The sequence below is a fragment of the Ictidomys tridecemlineatus genome, chromosome 2 (genome assembly GCF_052094955.1).
Source record: "Ictidomys tridecemlineatus isolate mIctTri1 chromosome 2, mIctTri1.hap1, whole genome shotgun sequence".
Lineage (NCBI taxonomy): Eukaryota > Metazoa > Chordata > Mammalia > Rodentia > Sciuridae > Ictidomys > Ictidomys tridecemlineatus.
Window position 1 is genome coordinate 154,413,158 of NC_135478.1, and position 26,331 is coordinate 154,439,488.

The 26,331-nt window shown below is 33.7% G+C and overlaps 1 long non-coding RNA gene, 1 other non-coding gene and 1 pseudogene across 2 annotated transcripts in view; 2 read left to right on the forward strand and 1 right to left on the reverse strand.

Annotated features, from left to right (window-relative positions):
- Positions 1-23,872, forward strand: part of LOC144375379 (uncharacterized) — a 39,405-nt gene extending 15,533 nt beyond the window's left edge. Inside the window, exons 3-4 of the long non-coding RNA XR_013435114.1 lie at positions 21,891-22,066; positions 23,559-23,872. This is a non-coding gene — a long non-coding RNA (uncharacterized LOC144375379). The remainder of the gene's footprint in view (positions 1-21,890; positions 22,067-23,558) is intronic.
- LOC144375378 (atlastin-2 pseudogene) lies at positions 6,178-7,987 on the reverse strand (annotated as a pseudogene).
- Positions 23,873-24,548: 676 nt separating the features above from the next.
- On the forward strand, positions 24,549-24,621 carry Trnaa-ugc (transfer RNA alanine (anticodon UGC)). The gene has a single exon. It is a non-coding gene; the product is annotated as a tRNA-Ala (tRNA).
- The last annotated feature ends 1,710 nt before the right edge of the window (positions 24,622-26,331 follow it).

The following is a 26,331-nucleotide window of genomic DNA, read 5'->3' on the forward strand; positions in this document are numbered from 1 at the left end:
TGAATGATACTAGGTTGGCTATACAGTTTAGCTATTGTAAATTGTGCTGCTATAAACATTGATAGGGCTATGTCCCTGTAGTATGCTATTTTTAGGTCCTTTGGGTATAGTCAGAGAAGAACATTTTAGTCTTATTAACTGACATATAAGGGAAGGCAAGAGGAAGAAGTAAATGGTTGAAGGGTTGTGTTTGGATATGAAATTTTAAAGATAAAATGCAATTGATAGAAATATATAACACCTAATTCAAATTTTAATTGTAAATTATGTCTTAAAAAGCAAGGGTTGAGGGCTAAGGGTGTAGCTCAGTGCTATAGCATGTGCTTGCTGTGCTTGAGGCTTGAGGCTGCAGGTTCAATCCCCATCATTCTTTCCCCTAAAACAGCAAAAATTCAATTAATAACTAAATGTCTCCTGAATATAGCAATGTAATATATGTAATAAATCAAGCCCCTGATTTTAACTTTCAGGAATAAAATATGAATGCAAAAGCTACAATCCACAAGTGAAATTAAATTCTCTGGAGATCTTATACACAAAGCAAACTGTAGGTAATCATAGTCCTTTGGACAGACTAACACGTTTGTCTTCCTTTGGCATTAGTTCCTGGAGTTCACAATTTTTAACAGGAATCAGTAAAGGATACATTTTTTCCAGCCTATATCCCTAGGTACCTGAAGGAACCCCTATGGTTATGAAAGCAAAGACTCTGGCAAGCAGCTGGAAAGAAAAGAAAAATATTCTATTCACTAATTAGAAGGTTTCTAGATTTTTTTTTACCTTGATTTCTAAAACATCCTACTAGAGTGTTAAGACTGCGATGCCACTAATCTAATCACTAAATTTTCCTAATGATTTGCTTTTGTGAGGACTATTCACTCATCTCCTATGTGATTTCCACTTTTATAATGAAATTTGGTCCAATTTGTATTTGTAATTACATATTTTTATTCATACAAAGCAATATTTTCATTGCCAGTGATGTATTTAACATTCAATTATAGCATTTTATAATTATTATTTTATTAAATCTTAAATATTATTGATTATAATATAAATTATTATTTTATGTACCACTAAAAAGACAAAACATTACTATTTATAATTCAATTATTTATCTCTTAACATTTTTTATTATACTAAAGGGAAGAGATATTTTAGATGTAATTAGACATGAATTTTTAATCATAAACACTATATGCCTACATAAAGTAAGCAAAATAAAAATTCTAAATATACCTAAAATTTCTTCTTGGCATTTGATTCTTATGAATCATTTTTTGACTCAGAGTCATCAATGCCAGATTTTCAACACAGGTTATGTATCATTTTTTAAAATAATGAATTGCTCAAAGACAGTGGAATGAGATGAATATCATTACCCTAAGTACATGTATAAAGACACAAATGGTGTGAATATACTTTTTATACAACCAGAGATATGAAAAATTGTGCTCAATATGTGCAATATGAGTTGTAATTCATTCTGCTCTCATATATAAAAATTAAAATAAAAATAATGAATTATTCTAGACCAAAAGGAATATATTCTACAATGCTAGCTCTTTCATTATCTTGCCAAAAAGTATTAACAAGTTATTTTCCAACAATTTCCAAGTATGCTGCTATATATGATATATATATCTATATATCTATCTATCTATCTATATATATATCTCCTGCAAAGCTTATACAAATTTATATTTGTTTCATTGACATGTTTTTCTTCTGTTCCTGTTACTTATTTCATATTCAAAAATTCTATTTCAATGAAAGATGATCTTATATAGTCTTTAAGATGACATTAAGAATATTAATTAAGTCAACACTATGTATAGTGTTCACAGTAGCAATAACTATTTTTAAATGGCACCATGTACCAGCTTTGATCAAATTCAATGTAGTATAAAAATTTGTTCTCAGTAATACTAAGTGTCAAATGGGATTTTTGTGATATTTAGAGGTATCATGAAACAAAGTTAATGAAAGGAATGTAGGCTTTATGATTAGAAATAGATGGCATCAAATATTGTTCTATATTTGATGAAGGAACTTGACATCTTCATTTGTAAAAGTGAAGTATGGTAATGATTCCTTCCAAGGTCTTGTGAATATGGGGATAAATTAAGGCCCCTTGCACAATACCTAGTGTATGGTAGTTAATATATTGCTAGTGCTAATTGCAGGAGAAATGTAAAACCTCTGGATGAGTTTTAAAAAGTCAATTATGCAGCCTAGTTGGAGTCTTGAGATTGCAGCGACTTGAATCTTTAAATTTCCTCTATTAATTTGTGTATTACATTTCCTCAAAATTAGTCTAATTTTAGCCTGAGAAGAGCACTCTATTAAAAGAAAAAGAAGTATAAATCAGCTTGAAGAGTCTTGTTTTATTCTTTTGCGGGGTGGAGGGCAGGGGAATGATTGAACTCAATGGCATTCAATCACTGAGCCACATCCCCAGCCCAAAATTTTTGTATTTTATTAGAGACATGGTTGAGTTACCTAGCACCTTGTCCTTGCTGAGATGGCTTTGAACGAGCTATCCTCCCAACTCAGCCTCCTGAGCTGCTGGGATTACAGGTGTGCACCTTGTTCTTTTTAGTAATACATGAAAATAGAATGTATTTTGACGTATCATACATACATAAAATATAACTTCCCATTTTGCTATTTTGTGGTTGTACATGATGTGGGGTTACACTGGTCATGTATTCATATATGAACATAGGAAAGTTATGTCTGATTCCTTCATTAATTCTACTGTCTTTTCCATTCCCATCCCCTTTCCCATTCCCCTGTCCAATCCAGTGAACCTCCACTCTTCCCTGTCTCCCACCAGTTGTAAGACAGCATCCACATTTGGCCTTTGATTTGGGGGATTGGCTTATTTCACTTAGTGTGATAGTCTCTAGTTCCATCAAATTACCAGCATATGCCATAATTTCATTCTTCTTTACCGATGAGAAATATTCTATTGTGTATATGTACCACATTTTCCTTAACCTCTAATTTGTTGGGCACCTAGGCTGGTTTCATATCTTAGTTGTTGTAAATAGAGCTGCTATAAACACTGATGTAGTTGCATCACTATAATATGCTGATTTTAAGACCTGTGGGTATAGACCAAGGAGCGGGATACCTGGGTCAAATGATGGTTCCAATCCAAGTTTTCTGAGTAATCTCCATACTGCTGTTGCAGAGTCATTGCACCAATCTGCAGTTCCACCATCAATGTATGAGTGTACTTTCCCCCCACATCCTAACCAACATTTATTGTTACTTGTATTCTTGATAATTGCCATTCTGACTGGAGAGATGAAATTCAGTGTAGTTTTAAGTTGCTTTTCTCCAATTACTGGTGATGTTGAATTTTTTTTCATATATTTGTTTACTGATTATATTTCTTCTTCTGTGAAGTGTTGGTTCAGTTCATTTGGCCACTTATTGATTGGGTTATTTGCCTTTTTGATGTTAAGTTTTTTTGAGTTCTTTATATATACTGGAAATTAATGCTGTATCTGAGTTACAGGTGAAAAAGGTCTTATCCCCTGCTGTTGGCTCTTTCTTCATGTTCTTGATTATTATTGTGAAGAAGCTTTTTAGTTTGAATCCATCCCCTTTATTGATTATTGGTTTTACTCCTTATGCTTTCAAAGTCTTGTTGATGAAATCAGTTCCTAAGCTGACATGATGAAGATTAGGGTTTTTTTTTCTTCTAGTAGATGAAGGGTCTCTGGTCTAATGCCTAGGTCCTTGATCCACTTTGAGTTGAGTTTTGTGCAGGGTGAGAGATACAGGTCTAATTTTGTTATATATGGATTGCAGTTTTCCCAGCACCATTTGTTGAAGAGGCTATATTTTCTCCAATGTATGGTTATGGTGCTGTTGTATAGTATGAGATGATTTTATTTATGTGGGTTTGTCTCTGTGTTTTTTATTCTGTACCAATGGTCTAATGTCTGTTTTGGTGCCAATACCATGCCTTTTTTGTTACTATATCTCTGTTGTATAATTTAAAGTTTGGTATTGTGATGCCTCCTGATATACTTTTCTTATTGAGGATTGCTTTGACTATTCTGGTCTTTTATTTTTCCAAATGAATTTTATGACTGATTTTTCTATTTCTATGAAGAATATAATCAGAACTGTAATAGGAATTGCATTAAATCTATATAGCCTTTTTGGTACTATGGCCATTTTGATAATATTAATTCTGGCCTATCCAAGATCTTTGAGATCTTTCTATCTTCTAAGATATTCTTCAATTTATTTCTTTAGTGTTCTGTAGTTTTCATCATAGAGGTCTTTCACCTCCTTTCTTAGATTGTTTCCCAAATATTTTTTTTAAACTATTGCAAATGGGATAGTTTTCCTAATTTCTCTTCCCGTTGATTCATCACCTATGAATCACTCAATTGATTTGTGGATGTTAGTTTTATATCCTGTTACTTTGCTGAATTCATTTATGAGTTCAGAAGTTTTCTGGTGAAGCTTTTTGTCTTCTAAATTTAGAATCATCTCATTAGCAAATGGGGATGGTTTGAGTTTTTCTTTTCCTATTCATATCCATTTAATTTCTTTCTTCTGTCTAATTTCTCTGGCTAGAGTTTCCAGGACTATGTTGAATAGAATTCATGAAAGAGGGCATCCCTGACTTATTCCAGTTTTTAGGGAAATTCTTTCAATTTTTCTCCATGATATTGGTCTTTAGTTTAGCATATATAGCTATTACAATGTTGAGGTATATTCCCACTATCCCTAATTTTTCTACTGTTTTGAGCATGAATGGATGCTGTATATTGTCTAATGCTTTACCTGAATCTATTGAGATAATCATGTGATTCTTGTCTGTAAGTCTATTAATGTGATGAGTCACATTTATCGATTTCCATATGTTAAACCAAACTTGCATCTCTTGGATTAACCCTACTTGATCACTGTCATTTAAATATCTTTTTGTATGTGAATTGCCAGGATGTTATTAAGAATTTTTGAATCCATGTTCATCAGTGATATTGGTCTGAAATTTCTCTTTGATATGTCTTTGTCTGGTTTTGTTTCAGGGTGATACTGGCTTCATAGAATGAGTTTGAAAGGTTTCCTCTTTTTCTATTTCATGGAATAATTTGAGTATTATTGGTGTTGGCTCTTCTTTGAAGGTCTGGTAGAACTCAGGTGAGAATCTATCTGGTCCTGGGCTTTTCTTTCTTGGTAGGGTTTTTTTTTTTTTTAGGTAGTGATAGCTTTTAATCCATCTTCTATTAGCAATTATCAAAGGACCATAAAGTAGTAAGATTTATAAAGAAATAAAATTCTAAAATTTAACAAACATCCAAACACAAATAGAATACTTTCCTAAAGAGAAAAGGCAAAACCCAAATTAACACACTATTACAAGAAAAGTCAACATCTAATCAACTTTCTTCAAAAAATGGTCTGCTTCTTCAGTCTTTAAAGCCAAAAACAAACATACACCTGCAAATCCTAAATCTTTAAATAGGTTCAACACCTTACTGGCTCAGAAGGAGCATGAAAATGCTCCTTCACATCATGATAATAACCTCAGCTTTTATTCTGGTCCTTGAGATAATGTTCAGGTATCTCATGATGATCATTTTAATGACATCCTTAAGGAGAATTATCTTTACACAGGCAAATCCAACATACAGGTGGCAGATATATAAAACCGCACTCCTTAGTAGATACTTGCTGGACAAGAGTTCACAGCCTGACTTTGAATTGTAATTTGAGGTAAAAGATTATGACTGAAGTTGGTTTCTCAGCTCATGGTTGCTTTACTTTGTCCTTTAGTATTTCCATGGTACAGAAGTCAAAGTTTCTTTGGAAAAACCTCTCTGTGGGATTGCTTCTTGTAGTACATCAATAAATCACCACTTTCTTCATGGAAGGCAATGACAGGAGTCTGTCATCCAATGTTTTTCCTGCACTGCTTCTTGCTGGTGTAAGAAACTTCTTTTTCTTTCCAAAAGCATGACTATACTTCCAAACTTCTTTTCCTCACCTTTAAAACTATTCATTGATTATATTTTATTTTCTCAAACAAAAAAAAATATTATTAGAGATCCTGGTCCTACCCACTGATGGCAAAGTCAGGCCTATAACTAAGAATCTATCCTGAGAATATTACAGATTTAAGCTAACCAAAATACATTATGATTTTAAAGAAAAAGAAATTTTTAATTAGTACATTCTGTATCTAAACAAAACATAAAATATAGTTTTATCATTCTTCATGTAACGGAAAATAGTTGTGTTGATATGTAAACACTGCAGGGGAGGGGTGGGGAATAAAGGGAGTCATGGGGAAAATGAGATTAGTCACTGAAAAACCAAAAGATAGATACCAACCTGTTCCCATAGTGTTTCAGCAATCTGATCAATCATTGTTCCAATTTCTCTGAACTCCCCAGAGTATTTAACATATGCCCAAGTACAAAGGGATGTCAGTGCTAACCCCATGACAAGGTTACACAAGACAGCTATAGAGTTCAGGCCAATGAAGCCAGTCAGTCCTGAGATTATATACATAGCAAACATGACCACAAACAGTGTGGCAGGAGTACGAGCAGCATAGAAGATATTTTTGCCATCATTGTGCTTTATAAAATTTGCATAGGTTTCTTCAATTTCAGCTTCAAGCTGGTCCTGATAACGACAGCAGAACTCATCTCCACCCATTTTTTTCACAGAACGAAATTGTTTAAGTGCTACTTCCTTGAGATCCAAGTGTTTTCGCTCCAGATCTGAAGGTGCAATGTAAGGCTTGTCACCACCACATACCTGTTCCATGCTTTTGCAATAGAGATCTCTTGCTCCTGCTACAGCAGCAAGATTATTAGCTTCAGCTGTTGCCTGAAGCATGGACTTTGGATGTGGAAGTTCCTCTCCTTGATAAATTTTAATGTAAGCCTTAAAATACTCTACAAGATCTCTACAAGTGACTTTAGATCCACTTATCTCTTTTTCCACGAAATTTTCAGGGGCAAGCAGCAATGGAACCAGATTTTGAAGCTCTCGTTTAAAGTCTTCATCAATATCTTTCAATCTCCCATCAAAACTAGGATTAGTTGCAACTTTAAGACCAGGATGTGGCAAAAGGAAGCAACCCAGATTTGAGAAACAATTGTGAATGTGCTTCCTTACATTCTGTAACTCTTCATGTTGATTTTGTTTTACCTGCAATCTCTTTTCAAGGAATTGTATTCCACCTTCCAAACCATATGAATGTTCATAAGGATAACTCCAATCTCGAATCAAAAACATTAATGTCTGAAATGGTTTCTGATAGATTTCTTCCATTGCAAGTCTTCCATACTCTGTAAATAATTGTAAGTGTTGAAGATCATCTTCTTGAATATTCTGAGATAAATTATATACCTGCACAGAGCTGGTCATAATGCTCAGAGCAAATACGGTTGCACAGTCTTTAATAGTTGACTGGCTATCAAAGGCACCCTGGGTATCCATTAGCAGCACAGCCACTTTTGTTCCATTAGGTCTGTCAATCACAAATACTTCATTCCAAACTTGTATGCCTGTTGTTTCTCTTTCACAACCACCTCGCCATGTAAAGCCGGTCAATGGTTCATTGTTTCCACCAATCCAACTTTGAGAATCCTTGTTATACATATATCTAAGCATGAAGTCCAGCAGAAATGATTTCCCTTTACGAAAAGCTCCTGCCACAGATACCACAACTATGTTAAGATCTCGTATGTGCTCCTGTAGCAGTATCTGCTCCAAAGCTTCTTCATCAAGCTCAAAGTTATGGTCATCTTCATGAGCAAGGACAATCTGTACTGGACATGGTTTCTTCATAACCTCATCAGAGTTTACTAGGTCATCATCTTCATAATCCTCCCCTAGGGAGGTCGTGGACGAGACGTGGTTAACCCCGGCGCTAGGGTCGCTGGTTCGCCGCCGGCGCCTCAGCCTCTGGTGCGGTTGCTGCCTTCGTGCTGCCTCGTCCCTCCTCTTGGTAGGGTTTTGATGGTGTGTTCAATTTCAAAGCTGACGTTATTTTTTTAAAGTTTCAATGTGCTCCTAGTTCAGTTTTGGTAGGTTATATATCTCTAGAAATTTGTCGATGTCTTTACAGTTTTTTATTAGAGTATAAATTTTCAAATAGTTTTTGATTGTCATTTGTTGGAATATTTCAACACTGTTTATTGTGATATTTCCTTTTTCATCACAAATTTTAGTAAAAATTGAATTTTATTTCTCCTTCTTTTCATTACCTTGGCTAAAGGTTTATCAATTTTATTGATTTTTCTCAAAAAAGCTCACAACTTTTTTGTTTTATTGCTTATTTGTATTGTTTTTTGTCATTGTTTCAATTTTATTGATTTCAGCTCTGATTTTAATTATTTTCTGTCTTCTACTTCTTTTGGTATTAACTTGTTCTCCTTTTTCTAGGGCTTTGAGATGTTATACTAAGTTATTTATTTGATGACTTTCTACTCTTTTACTGAATGAGCTCAATGCAGTCTTCCAGCAATTGCCAGTCCACGCTGGAAGACTGCACTCCAGGATCTCCCCTGGGTTCCACTGGAGTGGTTGAGGAACCAATTCTTAGTCCACAATATCACCCGCGAACCCCAAGTTTCCTAGTCTCTGGTTCTGTGCCCAAACTTAGTCTCTTCCACCCCCACCTTCATCTCTTCCAACCAGTCCTGTAAGCAACTGGATGAAAGGGAGAGATGAAGAGTCATGTGGATTTTCATGACGTTGTCCCCTATGTAAATCTCTCTCCATGTTTGATTTTCTCCGGGTTACTTAGGCACACTCTTTGTCATGCAGTTTGGGTTTTCCAGGTCTGTATTTCAAGCCAGACTCAGATTTGTCATGACTCAAGTTCCTCAGCTGCAGGCCCTGTTCTGTGGTTACAAAATGGTTCTATTCTCTATCTTCAGCAAGCTACAGTTTCTTTCCTATACAAGGCTACTGTGCAAAGCACCTTTCAGTTTAGTCAGGCAGTGTCTTTGATCTATAAACTCTTTGTACCAAAGGACTGAGCTCCCCTAAAACTGCAGGTTCCTTTAATTCCCTTATCCCTTCCCTGTGCTCTCAGAGGGACCACTATGACTCTGGCTGGCTGATGCCTCCAGCCACAGCAGCAGCTGTAGCACTAGAGATTTCTTCCTTTTTTTTTTTTTATCCAAGCTCCTGGATCCCCAATCTGCTTTGAGTGTCTAGTATTTGATTCCAGCAGACTCCCCCTATTTTTTTTTATTCACTCACTTTGCTGAGAAGAAACCTATCTGCTTTCTTGGTTTTATGCCATGGAGCAGCTAGGAAAGCAACCTGCTGTATTCTGCCATCTTGAAAAGCCTCTGTTTTGTTCTTTCCTATAAGCATGTAAATCTATGCTGGAATGTATGTGTGGATTACCTTGGGCTGAACCCTTGATGTACATGGGAAGGATGTTAGGACTTCATAAGGCATCTCATTGCACAATGGAGAGGTTGAAAACAAGCTTTTCCCAAGCAGACATTTTTTTTTCAGAACTTCTTGCTTGTTGGACAAAATTTTACATGCATGTCATGAATGAATTTATTTTTTTCCACACATTTGATACTAAAGGATATATCTATTTTACCCAAGCATGCTTTTTCTTAATTAGAAGTCCACATTTTGTATTATTTGACTTTCTCAGTTTAATGTGATAACAAGAAAAGCATGGATGGAAAGATAAATTGATGATCAGACTCTTGGTTTAGCATTTTAGAATGGAGAAAATAGCTTATAAAGTGCTTTAAAAGAGTATTTGTTTCATGACATGTTGAGCCATCCAGTCATGGAGCCTCTAGTTGTCTGAGAGAAGGTAATAATTTGGCAACTTCTTCAAAACAGTTGAGGAAAGTGGTTATCATTCACCAAATCCATTTTTACCTTTTTCCATATGACTTATCTATAACAACCTTCATGGTTGCCTGACTAGACTACATATCTGTGCCTCTGTTGATATTATGGGTGTCTGTGTGATGAGAATCTCATCAACATAATATGAATAGCAATTGTGGACTTCTTGGATTTAATACATTAGGTTCACCTCTTCTTACTCCCTGTCGTAAACCAAGCATGGTACTGATCCAGCTTCTAGGATTCCAGTGATGTCTATCCTGCCCAGACTGCAAGGGTTAGGAGAATACTTTCCTCAAGAATGTATAAGTATCTCTTCTTAGTGGTTGTAATTTAAGCATGATTTCCATATTTCATAGGATTTATAACACAAAATAAACAAACAGACTATGCAACAGATATGGCATGGAGTCTGCATAGCCCAAATGTTTACTTTATTGCCCTTTACAGAAAACATTTGCAGATCTATGCCCTGGGGTATAGCAGACCAAAAACTAAGAAGAAATCTGTCTCTGAATGTTCACACACACAAAAAAGCAGAATTCCTCTGGCAATCTGGATAGCTCATAAAAATCTATTTCATGAAATAGAAATAAATTGAGAGGGACCCCATTAAACATGAAAGAAGAGTATGAATGACAGCTGACTTCTCACAGAATGCAAACAAGGAAAAAATGAGACCTCTTTAACCTTCATTGTGTTGAGAAGAAAAAAGTCAAATAAGATTTTTTTATTTAATGAACAAATCCTTCCTAAAAGAAAGTGAAACAAAGATATTTCCAGACAAGCAGTTTAGCAATACTTTCTCAACACAAGTATTAAAGAAGCAGTACATGATCTTCAAGCTGAAGGGAAATAGTATCAAAAGAAAAAACATAAATTTTTTGGAAAATAATGAGGAACCTTATAAGGGTAAATATTTAGATGAACATAAAATACACTTGATATTATTCCTGTATGCATACAGGTTTAAATTTCTTTTAAAAAACCATTGCTAAAAATTAAACAACTATATATTGTAGGTCTTATGGCATTTATTAAGTAACATTTAAAACAATAAGAATAAAGGACAGCAACTGATAAAAATAACTGTTGTAAGATTTTATAATGTTCATAAAGTGATATAATATTATTTGAAATTAGATTAGTATTAAAGTTTCGATGTGATATTTCCCCAAGACCGCACATGTAAGACAATGTAAGAAGATTTGGAGGAAAAATGATTGGTTTATAACACTAGCCTAATCAGCACATTAATCCCTGATGGGATTAATCAAGTGGTAGGTTGTGGCTGGAGGAGATGGGAATTTGGACATGGTTTGGGGTATATATTTGTATCTGGCAAGTGGAGTCTCTCTCTCTCTCTCTCTGCTTTCTGATTACCATGATGTGAGCTGCTTTCCTTTGCCACACACTCTCCCATGATGTTCAGCCTTGTCTTGAACCCTGAGAAATGGAATCGGCTTGTCTGAACTAAGACCTCTGAAACTGTGAGCCCTCAAATAAACTCTTCCTCCTCTGTAATTGTGCTGGTTGGATCCTTTGGTCACAACACCAATAATAGCTGACTAAAACAACTAGAATGATTTAAACATTATGTTCCATCTTTAGAGAACCTTTAAAAATAACACAAAGGTTTATGAATAAAAAATAATCAGTAGTAATTTTTTATTACTGTAATAAATATCTGAAATAATCAAATTACAAAGTGAAAATTTTATTCAGCTCAAGATTTTGGAGGTTTCAGTTCATGATCAATTGGCCCCATTGCTTTTGGGTCTATGGTAAGGCAAGGGGGAGTGTGTGGTAGAGAAATGTCACTCACTTCAATGACTGGGTCAAAGAGAGGAAGAGGAAGAGGCTAACTTTCCACTATCTCCTTTGAGGGCATCTCTCCAGTAATCTCAATATGTCTCATGTCTTATAGTTTCCATGACCTTCCAGTCATGGGCACAAAGCCTTTAATACATCTGCCTTTGGGGGATATTTAACGTTCAAACCATAGCATATGTAATGTTTAAAAGTATTTGATTTACTCAAAAGAAGGGATAAAGTCTGGGAATATGAAAAATGAGATGAGTAAAACTCAGACATCAAATGGAAGACTTAAATCTTACAATAGCAATAGTACATTAAATATAAATTAACGTAATCCTAGGCCCTTCTAAAATGCAGAATTAATGTAAGTGAAAATAAAGAATTGTATGTATGCAGGTTACATGAAATATTTTTCAACTTAAAAGATAGTTTGAAATTGGGGAGCTAGAACATCATACAAGAATTGAACATAAGAAAAAAATATGGCCTTATTAATTCCTGGTAATGTAGCACACAAGATAGGAAGTATTGCTGTGGATGAAGAGAGACATTTCATACTGATAAAAGTATCAATTCATTAAAAAGCAAAACACAAATCACGTATCTGATAAAAATTTCAAAGTATAAGAAGCAAGGAAGGGAATCAAATTCACAATAAAGTTGACAGAAGAACTGTATTGATATGCACAAAACATTATTAAATATAAAACAAAAATAATAATAATTGATAAAGTAACAGAGAGGTGTGATAATTACCAAAAATTTGGTTTTGAACTGGACAAGTAGAGGTATTGGATTAGATAGCAATATTGATTCTACAATTATGAAGAAGAAAATAGATACAGTAAAAGTCTTTTGTCTTTTCAGCAGTATTTCCACTCTCTGCTATGCTTCTTCTATTTTGCACATATGCAATCCTGACTGTTATGTTTCTCAAATCCATGGTTAATATTCTACTAGTAGGAAGCATTTGTATAACATTTGGAAGTATAGACAAGACTTTACTCCACTGAGGCTCTGACTACCTTGGGCAGGCATGTGGGCTTCCCATGTATAAATTTTGCCATGAACTTCCAAGTATCTTCCTGCAAATTACCCACTTCAGCACTAAAGGAGACTGAGATTTTTTAAGGTGCTTTCCTATAATCCTACTTCTCTGATGTCTTAAACCCTAACAGATACTTTTCTAACCTTCACTCTGCCAGTCTTTTGAAATCCATAAATTATATTCTTTCTTCTTAAAATACTCGGATTTTGATTTTGTGATCAAATTCTATATAGTACACTATAATGTGTGGGTGCAGAGGCTAGCAAATGGTTGCATTTGGTGGTATGAATCTGCAGAAGCTTTTTGCTGATTGCTTATGTTCTCTTAGTATGTGAGAAAGGAAGGTTACCAGTTGAGTGTAAATGTGAGAGAGGAAATAGAGAAGGTAAAATAGTTATTTAGCAGTGTCACTAAAAGAATGGACTATGGTTGCTAGGCAACAGAAATCATGCTCTTAAGGTTCTGTGTTTCTGGATTTAAAGTAAAACTGGTTATGATTTATCTCAGTCACATTTATGAGCTATGGATAAAACTTGTTAGATAGTTGACTATAACAGCCATAGAGCTCAAGAGTTCTTAGAATTGTTTAGACTTTAACCTTAACTGGAAAGTTTTTTAAAATACCCATTTCTGCTCTCTACCCCTGGAGGTTCTGATTTCACTGTACTAGAGTAGAATCTACTCATTGAAAAAAATTAAAAAACAAAGCTACCTGGAGGATTCCAATTTAAGACCAAGGTGAAAAAAAAAACTTTTTGTACTATGAGAATTCCTGTGTTCAGAATCTGTGTCCTATTTATATTTTTATTCTTACTGCTTGACACAATGTAGACAACTGAAAAATTTTAGTTGACCTGAGGAATATAAGTATGAAAACTCAAAATTTGACAACTATTTTCATTTTTCTATCCTTTTAATGATTTCTCACATACTATCCTATAGTGATTTGGAGTGTATAGTAGATTAGATTTCAAGAACTTATGCAATTTCTTACACCTCCATGAAAGAATGGGCAGTTAAAATACTAAATACTAACCATTTGTTGCTTAAGATATCACAAATTAGTTCTATAAATAATCTACTGAATCATACTGAATCATACATAGTACCTGAAATAGAGTTGGTTGTTGGATCACAGACTAATTTCTTCCTAAGCCCATAACTCTATTTCCTGGTCTCTTTCAAGGGAAGACATGGCATATGACAGGGTTCTAGCCAATGGTATATGGGAGATGAGATGATATGCAACACTGTACCCATCAAATCTTACTCAGAGTAAACTTTATTCTTACTCTGTCCTTCAGCTCATAGCAGATGAACCAGGTGAACATGGAAACATGCTTTCAAGATAGTGGAGCTTAAAGAAAATTGCTTAGGATAAGTAGCATCTTTGAACTTTGTGTTAATGAGAAGTAAACATCTATTAATCATTATACATTGCTCATTTAGCAGTGGAAATAATTTTTTTATAAAACTGTGAGCTTACTGTCACAGGTAAGAGATATCATAATATTTCAAGTGTCATTTTGCAGCTAGAAAAAAAAGAAAGGAAAAAAATCATAAATGGTATGTTCTTGGCAGTAGATAATAGATTTTCTATAGTAAAGTTCCCAAATGTGGTTCCTACAGCAGTGCTTCGCAAACCAAATGTGAACACTTGACTTGAAAACAAAAATAACCCAAATGGGGAGTAGACCTCATGGATCAGCAATCTTTCTTTATTAAGCAGTCGAATGACATATTTTCAGGGGAGAAAATGACAACTGGTTACCAGAGGGGTCTGATTTTTATAGCGTTAAAGTGAGAACTAATCATAGCAGAGTTTAGTGTGACTTAATTATTAGAGACTTAATTATAGCAGAATGTGTCAGTGGGCTAGTCTAGAAAATAGTTGTAGAACAGGAAATTATGAAAGTTTGGAGCCCACTGCTGTCCTTCTCTCCCTGAGACCCATTGATCTTCTTTCTCCCTGGGGGTTGTGGTTTTCCATTTCCTTCATGACTAACTAGGAAACTTTGTTAAAATCATATTCTGATTCAGTAAATCTGGAGAGAAGGACTGAGATTCTCCTTTCTAATAAGTTCTCAGATGACACCATGCTGCTAGTCAGCAAACCACTCTAAAGAAGGCTCCAACTAGGGCTGGGATTGTGGCTCAGTGGCAGAGCGCTTGCCTCACATATGTGGGCACTGGGTTCAATATGCAGCACCACATAAAAATAAATAAACAAAATAAAGATATTGTAAAATTTTCAACAAAATATTCCGTGAGGATGAAGTGAAAAAAAAAAGTGAAATCAACAAAGAGATGATCTACACTAAAGGAATATTCAACCAAAGGAAAGACTAAGTCAAATTTAAAAACCAGAAATAAATCAAAATGATAGAGAATACAAATCATATCTCAATAATAACCTTGGATGTTAACTAAACTCATCAATCAAAAGACATAGACTGGCAGATCAGATTAAAAAGCAAAACCCAACAATAGTCTGTCTTCAAGAGACTCACCTTATGGGCAAAGACATCCACAGGCTGAGGGTGAAAGGATGGGAAAAAACTTATCACTCATGTGGATTGCATAAACAAGCAGGGGTTTCCATCCTCATCTCAAATAAAGTAGACTTCAAACCAAAGTTAATCAGAAGAGACAAAGAAAGACTTTTTATAACAATTATAAATATTTTTCCCCAAATAATGGAACATCTATGTATATCAAACAAACTCTTCTCAGTTTCAAGCATCAAATTGACCACAACACAATAATGCTGGGTGAGTTTAACACACCTCTCTCACTACTGGACAGATCTTCCAAACAAAAACTAAATAAGGAAATTATAGAACTAAATAACACAATCAATAACTTAGATTTAACAGACATATATAGAATATTTCATCCATAAGGAAGTGAATATATTTCTCAGCAGCACATGGCTCCTTCTCCAACATGGACCATATCTTGTGCCACAAAGCAACTCTTAGTAAATACAAAAAAACAGAGATAATATCCTACATTCTATCAGACCACAATGGAATGAAACTATAAATCAACAATAAAATTAAAATAAAATACAAGCTACTGTAACAAATGGAAACTAAATAATACACTGTCAAAATTTGAATAGATAGTAGAAGAAGTCAAGGATAAAATTTAAAAAATTCTTAGAGGTAAATGAGAACACTGATGCAACATATCAAAGTCTCTGGGACACTATGAAGGCAGTACTAAGAGTAAAGTTTATTGCCTTGAGCACATTCATTAAAAGAATAAAAAGGTCAACAAATAAATGACCTAACACTACATCTCAAAGCCCTAGAAAAAGAAAAACAAATCAATATCAAAAGCAGTACAAGACAAGAAATAATTAAAATCAGAGCTGAAATCAATGAATTTGGAACAATTGAAAAAAAATGACCAAACAAAAAGTTGGTTCCTTGAAAAAAATAAATAAATAGATAAACCCCTGGCCATGCTAATGAAGAGAAGAGAAAAAAACTCAAATTACTAAATATAAGATGAAGAAGAAATATCACAATGGACATGTCTGAAATACAGAAAATAATTAGAAACTATTTTGAAAATTTATATTTCAAGAAAATATTGAAGACATCGACAAATTTCTAGAGACATATGACCTACATAAACTGTATGAGGAGGTCTTACATGATGTAAACAGATCAATTTCAAGTAATGAAACAGAACAGGCCATCAAAAGCTTACCAACCAAGAAAAGCCCAGGACCAGATGGATTCTCCACACGTTCTATAAATAGACTTTCAAAGAAGAATTGACACCAATACTCCTCAAAGTATTTCATGAAATAGAAAAAGAGAGAACCCTTCCAAACTCATTTTATGAGGCTAATATCACCCCGATTCCAATACCAGACAGAAACACATCAAGGAGGGCTGGGGTTGTGGCTCAGAGTTAGAGAACTTGCCTAGCACATGTGAAGTCCTGGGTTTGATCCTCAGCACCCCATAAAAAATAATTAAATAAAATAAAGGTATTGTGTCCAGCTACAACTTAAAAATAAATATTAAAGAAAAATAAAGACTTATCAATGAAAGAGAACTTCATCAATATCCCTGATGAACATAGATGCAAAATTTTTCAATAAAATTCTAACAAATCACATACAAAAACATATTAAAAAGATGGTGCACCCCAATCAAGTGGGATTCATCCTAGGGATGCAGGATTGGTTCAACATAATGAAAATCAATAAAAGTAATTCATCATATTAATAGACTTAAAGCCAAAAGTCATATGTCATCTCAATAGAAGCAGAAAAGGTGTTTGACAAAATACAGCACACCTTCATGTTCAAAATACTAGAAAATCTAGGGATAGTATGATCATAGCTTAACATTGTAAAAGCTATACATGCTAAACCCAAGGCCAGCATCATTCCAAATGGAGAAAAAATGAAAGGCATTCCCTCTAAAAACTGGAACAAGAAAAAGATGTCCTCTTTAACCACTTCTATTCAACATAATCCTTGAAACTCTAGCCAGAGCAATTAGGCAAAAGAAAAAATTAAATGGATACAAATAGGTAAAGAAGAACTCAAACTATCACTATTTGCTGGTGACATGATTCTATATCTAGAGATCCAAAAATTTCACCAGAAAACTTCTAGAACTCATAAATGAATTCAACAAAGTAGCAGGATATAAAATCAACACCCATAAATCAAACACATTCCTATACATTAGTAATTAATCCACTGAAAGAGAAATTAGGAAAACTACCCCATTCACAATAGCCTCAAAAAAAAAATAAATAAAATACCTGGTAATCAATCTAACAAAAGAGGTGAAAACTACAGAACGCTAAAGAAAGAAATTGAAGAAAACCTCAGAAGATGGAAATATTTCCCATGCTCCTGGATAGGCAGAATTAATATTATCAAAATGGCCATATTACCAAAAGCATTATACAGATTTAATGCAATCCTATTAAAATCCCAATGTCATTCTTCATAGAAATAGAAAAAGCAATCATAAAACTTACTTGGAAAAATAAGAGACCCAGAATAGCTAAAGCAATCTTTAGCAAGAAAAGTGAAGCAGAAGGCTCATAATACCAGACCTGAAACTATACTACCAAGCTACAGAAACAAAAACACCATGGTATTGGCACCAAAATAGACTTGTATTCCAATGGTACAGAATAAAGGACACAGAGACAAACCCACATAACTACAGTTGTGTCATTCTAGACAAAGGTGCGGAAAACATTCAATGGAGAAAAGATAGCCTATTCAACAAATGGTGTTGGAAAACTGGAAATTCATATATACTAAAATGAAATTAAGCATCTATTTCTTACCCTGCATAAAAATCAACTCAAAATGGATCAAAGACTTAGGCACTAGAACAGAGACCCTGCACCTAATAGAAGAAAATGTAGGCCCAAATCTTCAACATGTTGGCTTTGGATTGGCCTTCCTTAACAAGATTTCTAAACTGCAAGAAGTAAAATCAAGGATCAATAAATGGATGGATTCAAAGTAAAAAGCTTTTTCTCAGCAAAGGAAACAATACTGTGAGGAGAGAGCCTACAGATTGGGAGAAAATCTTTACCACATGAACCTCTGATAAAGCATTAATCTCTAGAATATATAAAGAACTCAAAAAATCTTAACACTGAAAAAACAAATAACCCAATTTAAAAATGGGATAAGGAACTAAATAAACATTTTACAGAAGAAGAAATACGATCAATCAACAAATATATAAAAATGTGTTGAACACCTCCAGCAATTAGAGAAATGAAAATCAAAACTACACTAAGATTTCATCTCACTCTTGTCAGAATGGCAATCATCAAGAATACAGGTAACAAAAAAATGTTGGTACACTCAAACATTGCTGGTGAGAGTGCAAATTGGTTACACCACTATGGAAAGCAGTATGGAGATTCCTCAGAAAACTTGGAATGGAACCACCATTTGACCCAGCTATCCCACTCCTTGGTTTATACCCAAAGGACTTAAAATCAGCATACTACAGTAATGCAGCCACATCAGTGTTTACAGCAGCTCAACTCACAATAGATAAACTATGGAACCAACCTAGGTGTCCTTCAGTAGATGAATGGATAAAGAAAAATGTGGTATATATATTCAGTGGAATATTACTCAGCTTTAAAAAAGAATGAAATTATGGCATTTGCCAGTAAATGGATGGAGTTGGAGAATATCATGCTAAGCGAAATAAGCCAATCCAAAAAAAAAAAGGCCAAATGTTTTCTCTAATATGTGGATGTTAATTCACAATAAGGGAGGAGGCACTAGAGAAGAATAATGTTACCTTAGATTAGGTAGAGAGAAATGAAGGGAGGGCAGGGGTGTGGATTTGGGAATAGGAAAGATAGTAGAATGAAACAGACATTATTACTTTATGCATATATGTGACTGCATGACTAATATGATTCTACAACATGTACACTCAGAAAAATGAGAAGTTATATCCCATTTATGTATATGATATATCAAAGTGCATAAGTGTATTCTACTGTCATGTATAATTAATTAAAACAAAACAATTAAATGGCAAAAAAACAATATTGTGTCTGTGTATAACTAATTTTTTTTTAAAGAAGACTTTAAATAGAGCATTTTGTTTCTCTTACTGACACTAAAATCTCTAGTCTTCTCTCTACAAGTTTAACTTAGATACTTTAATTATGCCAAATGGTATTTTAATAGGATTGCATTAAATCTGTATAATGCTTTTGGTAGTATGGCCATTTTGATAATATTAACATGAACTAACTTAGATAGATAACTAGTCTTCTCTCTACATGTCAAGACTTTCCTTTTCTTAATGGGTTGACTCTTATCCCTGAAGGAGTGTTACCTCCTAACTCTGGTACCCATGAATGTGACCTTATTTGGAAAGAGGGTCTTTGTAGATGTAATCTAGTTAAGATGAGGTCTTTAGGGTACACTGTAATCTGATTAGTGTCCTTATAAGAAGTGGGGATTTTGACACAGAGATTAGAGAAGCAGTATCAGTGAAAACAGGTAACAATTGGAATGATGCATCTATAAAACAAGTAATGCCAGGGATTGTCAGCTTCTACAGAAGGTAGGAAAGAGGAATGGTATAGACACTCTCAGAGTTCTCAGAAGGAGCCAACTCTGCTGACTCTGATTTTAAACTTCTGGCCTCCAGAATTATGACACACTGTATTCCTATGGCTTAAGTCAACAAGTCTATAATTCTTTGGGACTACATCCCTTGGAGACATACACCTTTGTATGTTTAATGTTGAATGTTTTGATTCTAGCATATATAACAGTTGTCTGAGGGAATAGAAATAAATCAGTATCTTTTTTTATTTCTTTGCAAGTAGTAAAGAATTATTATCTCCTTAGTACCACTAACATCAAAACAGTTTTTTCACCAATCATTGCTTACCTAATATATCAAAATCATTAAACTTCTTTATGAAAGTTAAGTATGAGCACTCTTTGATGCTTCTTCTCACAGTTGGTTTACTTAATGGATTTTCTACCTGATAACCTCTACACTGAAGATGGTAACATGATTCAAAACTGACCCATCCCACAGCTATAGAAATGTTGTGCTTTTAAAGAGCAGGGTCTCCAAATTAACTTTCCTCAGATTTCCAAATGATAAAAATATTAAATATCATTTTTTTCTTTCATTGGTAGTGAGTCATAATGGATGTCAATACCTTGATCATCTTTATTTCTATTTCATTTCTACTCTTTCCTGGCCTCTGAAGAGATATAACTACCTAAGCATATCAGATAATTTCACCTCCACCTACTGCAGGAGAGAAATTTATTATGTACTTCTTTAGAGAACAGGAGCATTTGGAATAATTAAAGTATCTAAGCATTAAGAATACTTTTTCTTTATAATCCAAAATACTGTCCTAAAGGGAAGAAAAGTACACATTTTCACAACTTAGACACAGGCAAGAAATTGTAGCATTTAAAGTGATATTTAATATTGTTATTGTTGTGTTGGCAAAATGTCTCCCTACCATTAATTATTGTATCTAATTAAATGTATCAGCACTGGCAATAGACATCATTTTAAGGGTCACTTTGTAGCTACAAAAAAATCAGAAAGTTACAAAAGATGTGCTTGTAACAATAGGTTTATCAGGAGACAAAAAGAAATGGAACTCAATTTAATATATGGATTCTAGATGGTAATTCTCTTTGATGAATATTATTAACTCAAAGCATTTTGCTCTTTTTTTTTTACAATGAAAAATAGTGGGGTCTGGGATTGTGGCTCAGTGGTAAAGCAATCACCTAGCACATGTGAGGCACTGGGTTTGATCCTCAGCACCACATAAAAATAAATAAATAAAGCAGAGTTATTATGTCCATCTACAAAAAAAATTAAATAAGGAGAATAGTGATATAAAACCTGGCACATGCTGCTATTGAGTTGGCTTAGTTCATGTTGTACTGTTCTGGATCCTTCTGGGAAACACTCATTTTCTCAGGTGCTGGCAATGTTAGTCACTGAGGGCTGTCAACTGAATTCCTCTGTTAGAATTGCTTCGTCCATGGCCACTTGCCCTTAGGAGAAAGGGGAGGCATCCTTTAAGTGGTTGATAAGGATGTATCAAGGCCTGCCTCAAGGTGGAACAACTCAGAAGAATAAATCCAGAGCTCCCATAGTACTGCATTGGCCTTCATTTTAAATGCTTCAAAGTTTAACAGCTCTATCCTTTGTCTTCCTGTGTCCTTCACTCTGACTGGTGTTGATCATACAAATGCTCATTCCTAGAAATCTCAGTATCCCAATCAAGTTCTCAGGTTACCAAATTTATAATTATTTATAAATTCTTGAAATATAGACAAAGAGTGAATGATACAGATCTTCCTTTGTACTTGTGCATATGCATGTGTAAATATATTTGTGTGTATATATACTAGAATATAAAATATAGTATATAAACATATATACTAGTAATTAAAAATATTTGTCTTCTTTATGAGTGTTAAATATACACATATATGTATATATCATGCATTCATTAGTAATAGATATGCATACATATGTTGAATAAAATGATGATTTCTCAAAAATATCCACATCCTAATCTCACAAACTTTTATATATGTTCCCTTACATGTTCACAGAGATTTTGCAGATAAAATGAAGATAAGAATCTTAAAATGGGAAAGGTGTGCTGGTTTATTTTGGTGGATCCACAGGGGCCTTAAAAGTGGAGAAAGGAGAGAAAGATATGTAACAATGGAAATCAAGTCTGAAGGATGCAATGTGAGGACTCAGCCCACTCTTGCTGGCTTCAAAGGTAGAAAAAAGGGAACTCACAGTGAGGAAATTCGCTAGAATTCAAGTTCTCTAGAGTTTGGACAATAAGGAAAATTAATTCTCCCCTGGACTCAATAGAATAAAAAGTAGTTCTGCCAACACTTTGATTTTAGGATTTTGAATCTACAAAACTGTAAAGTAATAGATTTATGTTGTTTAAAACACCAAGTCTGTGCTTTTTGTCACAGGAGCAATAGAAAACTAATACAGTCTATTTCCTCTTTATATTTCCAAGGAAATGATAAGATGGTTATCATGGTACAGCTTTGTCATTATCCTATGTCATTAATTCTGAAATGTCATACAAACTCCTACTTCTGTATTTACAACATGGTAAGCGCTATGCTAAACAATCATTTCACCCCTCAAAACTATTTTATAATTAAGTATCTGAATAATTCAGCATTTTCTTATGAGTCCTTGAAAAACATGCGATCACAGCGACCTTCATTGAAAATGGAGTTTTTACTTAAGGGCATTTGAGGTTTTTATTAGAATATGTATTTTTGCCCTTAAGTTATTTGACTAGAACAGCATATGCACATTCAGTATTTTATTAAAAGCACATTCTTTTTCACAGACATAACAGATACATTTGCAGTGAAAGAATTTTATTTATTTTCCTTGCAAACTTTGCCATAACTGAATGGGAAAAGACCAAAGGATTTATTACCTTTATAAATCCATTCACCCAACTTTGAAAGTCTTTTTCTAAACACCAATTTAAATTATTTTTATTACTTTCATGTCTTATTGAAATGTTTATAAAGTCATCAAAGAAGCAATTATCAAAATATAAGGCAAAGATGAGGTATATCTATATAGGCTCAATAAATAAAACGCTAAGAAAAATATTTTCTTAACGAGAATAGTTTAAAAAATAAATTAAAAAATCAAGAAATGGGTTTTAATCTAAAGGAAATGAATGGAATAGTGTTTAAGCAACACCTATATACATCCATTTGTTTTATTTACAAAAAGAGGGACTGGTAAAATCAAAACACAAGAGGAAGAAAGGAAAGAAGAGGAAAGGCTTGTCTCTTCTTGCTTGTATTGATTAAAATCTCCATTCTCAGTGGAGAAGCTGTCATCAGGAGATCTGACCATGGCTAAAATAATTCATTAGGCCAGTGGATTCCAAAACCAATTTCACAATCTTGTACCATTAAGGGTAATGTGAAATTATTTACAAAATCATTAAGATCGCCGAGAAGATTTCAAACTAAGTTAGTACAAACCTCTCATTTTGTGGAAAAGGAAATTGAGGTCTGAAGAGATGTGCTACAATCCAGTTTATGAGTCACCCATAATTAGAAGACTAAATATTTAGTTCTCTAACCTTGTTTTGACCCTGAGGGTGTTATCCAACTTTATCACCACCTCACCTAATAAGCTTAGTTCTAAATGACTTTTTGACTCTTTTCCAAGATCCAGTTCACATTCACAAAATTTTTCTTCTCAAATTTTTCCAGGAATGTGCCCCAAGTCTTTCAAACTAATTAAGAGTAATGGAATATTTCCAAAGTAAATTAGTGTCGTCTAGAACAACATTGTCTAAAAAGAATATTTCCTAAAAGAAATATTGAAAAAATAAAAAGAAATTGGTGAGTAAATTTTAATAATGTATCTTATTTAAGTCAACATATCAATCATTTTAACTTGTAATATTATGTTGTTAAATATTTCATTTTCTTATTTTCATATTCAGTCTTCAAATTCCAGTATAAATTTTATATGTACTGCACATCTCCAATTGGACCAGATACATTTCAAACACTCAATAGCCAATTGTGGTTTGCCAATATTAGTCATGTTAGACAATACAAATCTAAAGTGACAATTATTACTCATATTCTGGGTTAAAATTAAATTTTAATTATAATTCAGTTAATTATAATTCTGAATAATTGTTGAATAAACACTCAATTTATAATGCTGGATTCCTGAAAAATTCCTTAAGATTTCTGTTTTCTGATTTCTTATTTTATATATTGAATTTCCCTTGTCCTACCCCTAACTTTTTTCGCTTTTATTTATTTATTCTCATTTTGTTTTTCCTTATCTATTTATTTTCTGCTCTGTCCTGAGAGACTTCTCCAAAACATCCTTCTAATTCTTTGCTTCAATTTTCCATAGTATTTCATCAGTTCTTCAGGTTCTCTATGACACATTTATATTTGATAATTTTTTCTCTGATAGTATGTATTATATATTAATAATTTTCTTCTTTCTTTGGATTTTTTTATTTCTCAGAAAAAGCTTTCCTTCAAAAAAACTGTGGCAAATAAGTGATATGCTAATTTTAGTTCATATCTCAGGTTTAGGTAATTAGCATTTGACAAAATTTTGGTGCAAACAATCTCAAGTTTGAAACAGATGGCTTCAACTAAAAATTGGTTTCAAATAATATTATCCAAATGTAAACCAGAAGAAAATTAAGGTAAGAACAGAGATTAGGGGCTGGGGATATAGCTCAGTTGGTAGAGTGCTTGCCTTGCATGCACAAGGCCCTGGGTTCGATCCCCAGCACCACCAAAAAAAAAAAAAAAAAAAAGAACAGAGATTAATTTGGTGTAGTATAGTACATTTAGGATGTATGATTTGCCAAAATGATTGTATGGGCAATATCTCCAGCATGAGCAATATAGGGGCATCCACCATGCCTGGAAACTGAGTGTCCTTGGAGTGACATCTAGAACTGAACATGGTCTTGGGTCTATGTTTCAAGAAGGGCTTGTAATCAAAACCAGCTACAAACAATGCTGATTCTGCTGCTGAGTCTGTTTGCACTCACCTGTGAGTGAATTTCTTAGTCAAAGTCCTATTAAGGGTAAATTAATCCTCAAGATGTAAGATCGTGTTGTATGACTGTGTTTTTTTTTCCTATTAATTAATGTTGGTTCATTTGGGATATTTTGTCCAAACTTTCAGTTTAATAGAAAACCTGGTTATTAGGTGCCATGTACTAAACACTTAACTCCAATCTGCAGAGGCTACCAATTGTTCAAATGCCAACTGACTTAGGTCAGTTTAAAATGATGGAGTCAGTCTTTTTGCCTCTCCTTTTTTTAATTTTAATTAATGAATACATTTGATGTATAACAATTATATATATTGGGCACAATGTGATGTTTTTATGTATGTATAAAATGGAAAGATTAAATCAAGCTAATTAATATATCTATGATCTCACTTCATTATTTTTTGTGATAAGAACATTTAAAATAGATTATTTTAGCAATTTTGAAAACTACATTATTATTAAATGTAGTCACCAGTCTGTGCAGTAGATCTCAAAAACATTTCTTCTATGAAACTGAAAACTGTTCTCTTTGGCCAACATTTCCTCTTTCCTTATCCCCTATACCCCAGCCACAAGTATCAAATATTCTACTCTGTTTTCTCTGAGATAAACTCATTTATTTTCCACATGTAAGTGAAATCATGTGTATTTGTGTTTATGTGACTGGCTTCTCTCCCTTAGCATAAGTCCTCTAGGTTCATTGATGTCACAAACAACAGAATTTCCTTTTTTAAAATCTGTATTCTACTGTGTATGTATACTACATTTTCCTATCCGTTCATGCAATTACAGATGCTTCCATTTCTTGGCTATTGTGAATAATGTTGCAGTAAACATAGGTGCATAGCTCTCTCTTCAACACACTGATCTTAATCATTTGGGGTTCAATCTAAAAATGGAATTAATATATCATAAGTCAATTCCATTTTTAGATTCTTGAAGCACTTCCATACTGTTTTTCATAATGGTTTTACACACCAACATTGGATTTCTTTTTCTCCACTTCCTCACCAACACTGTTATTTTTCATCCTTTTGATAATAACCTTTCTAACAGGTGGGAGATGGCATCTCATTCTGGTTTTAATTTTCATTTAAATGATGACTACAGATGTTGAGAATTTTTTTCAGACATATTTGGCCCATTTTGTATCCTCCTTTCAGAAAAATATTTTCAGTTCATTTGCCCATTTTTTAAAAGTAGGTTATTTATTTTCTTCCTACTGAGTTGTTCAAGTTCCTTATATGTTTTGGATGTTAGTGCCTTATCAGATGTATGGTTTTCAAATATATTCTCCAAATCCATGTGTTGCCTCTTGCTCTGTTCATTGTTTGCTTTGTTTTAAAAAGGGTTTTAGTTTTATGTAATTCTATTTGTCTATTTTTGCTTCTATTGCTTGAGTTTGGGGGGACCAATTCAAGAAAGTTTTGTTTCAATGTATG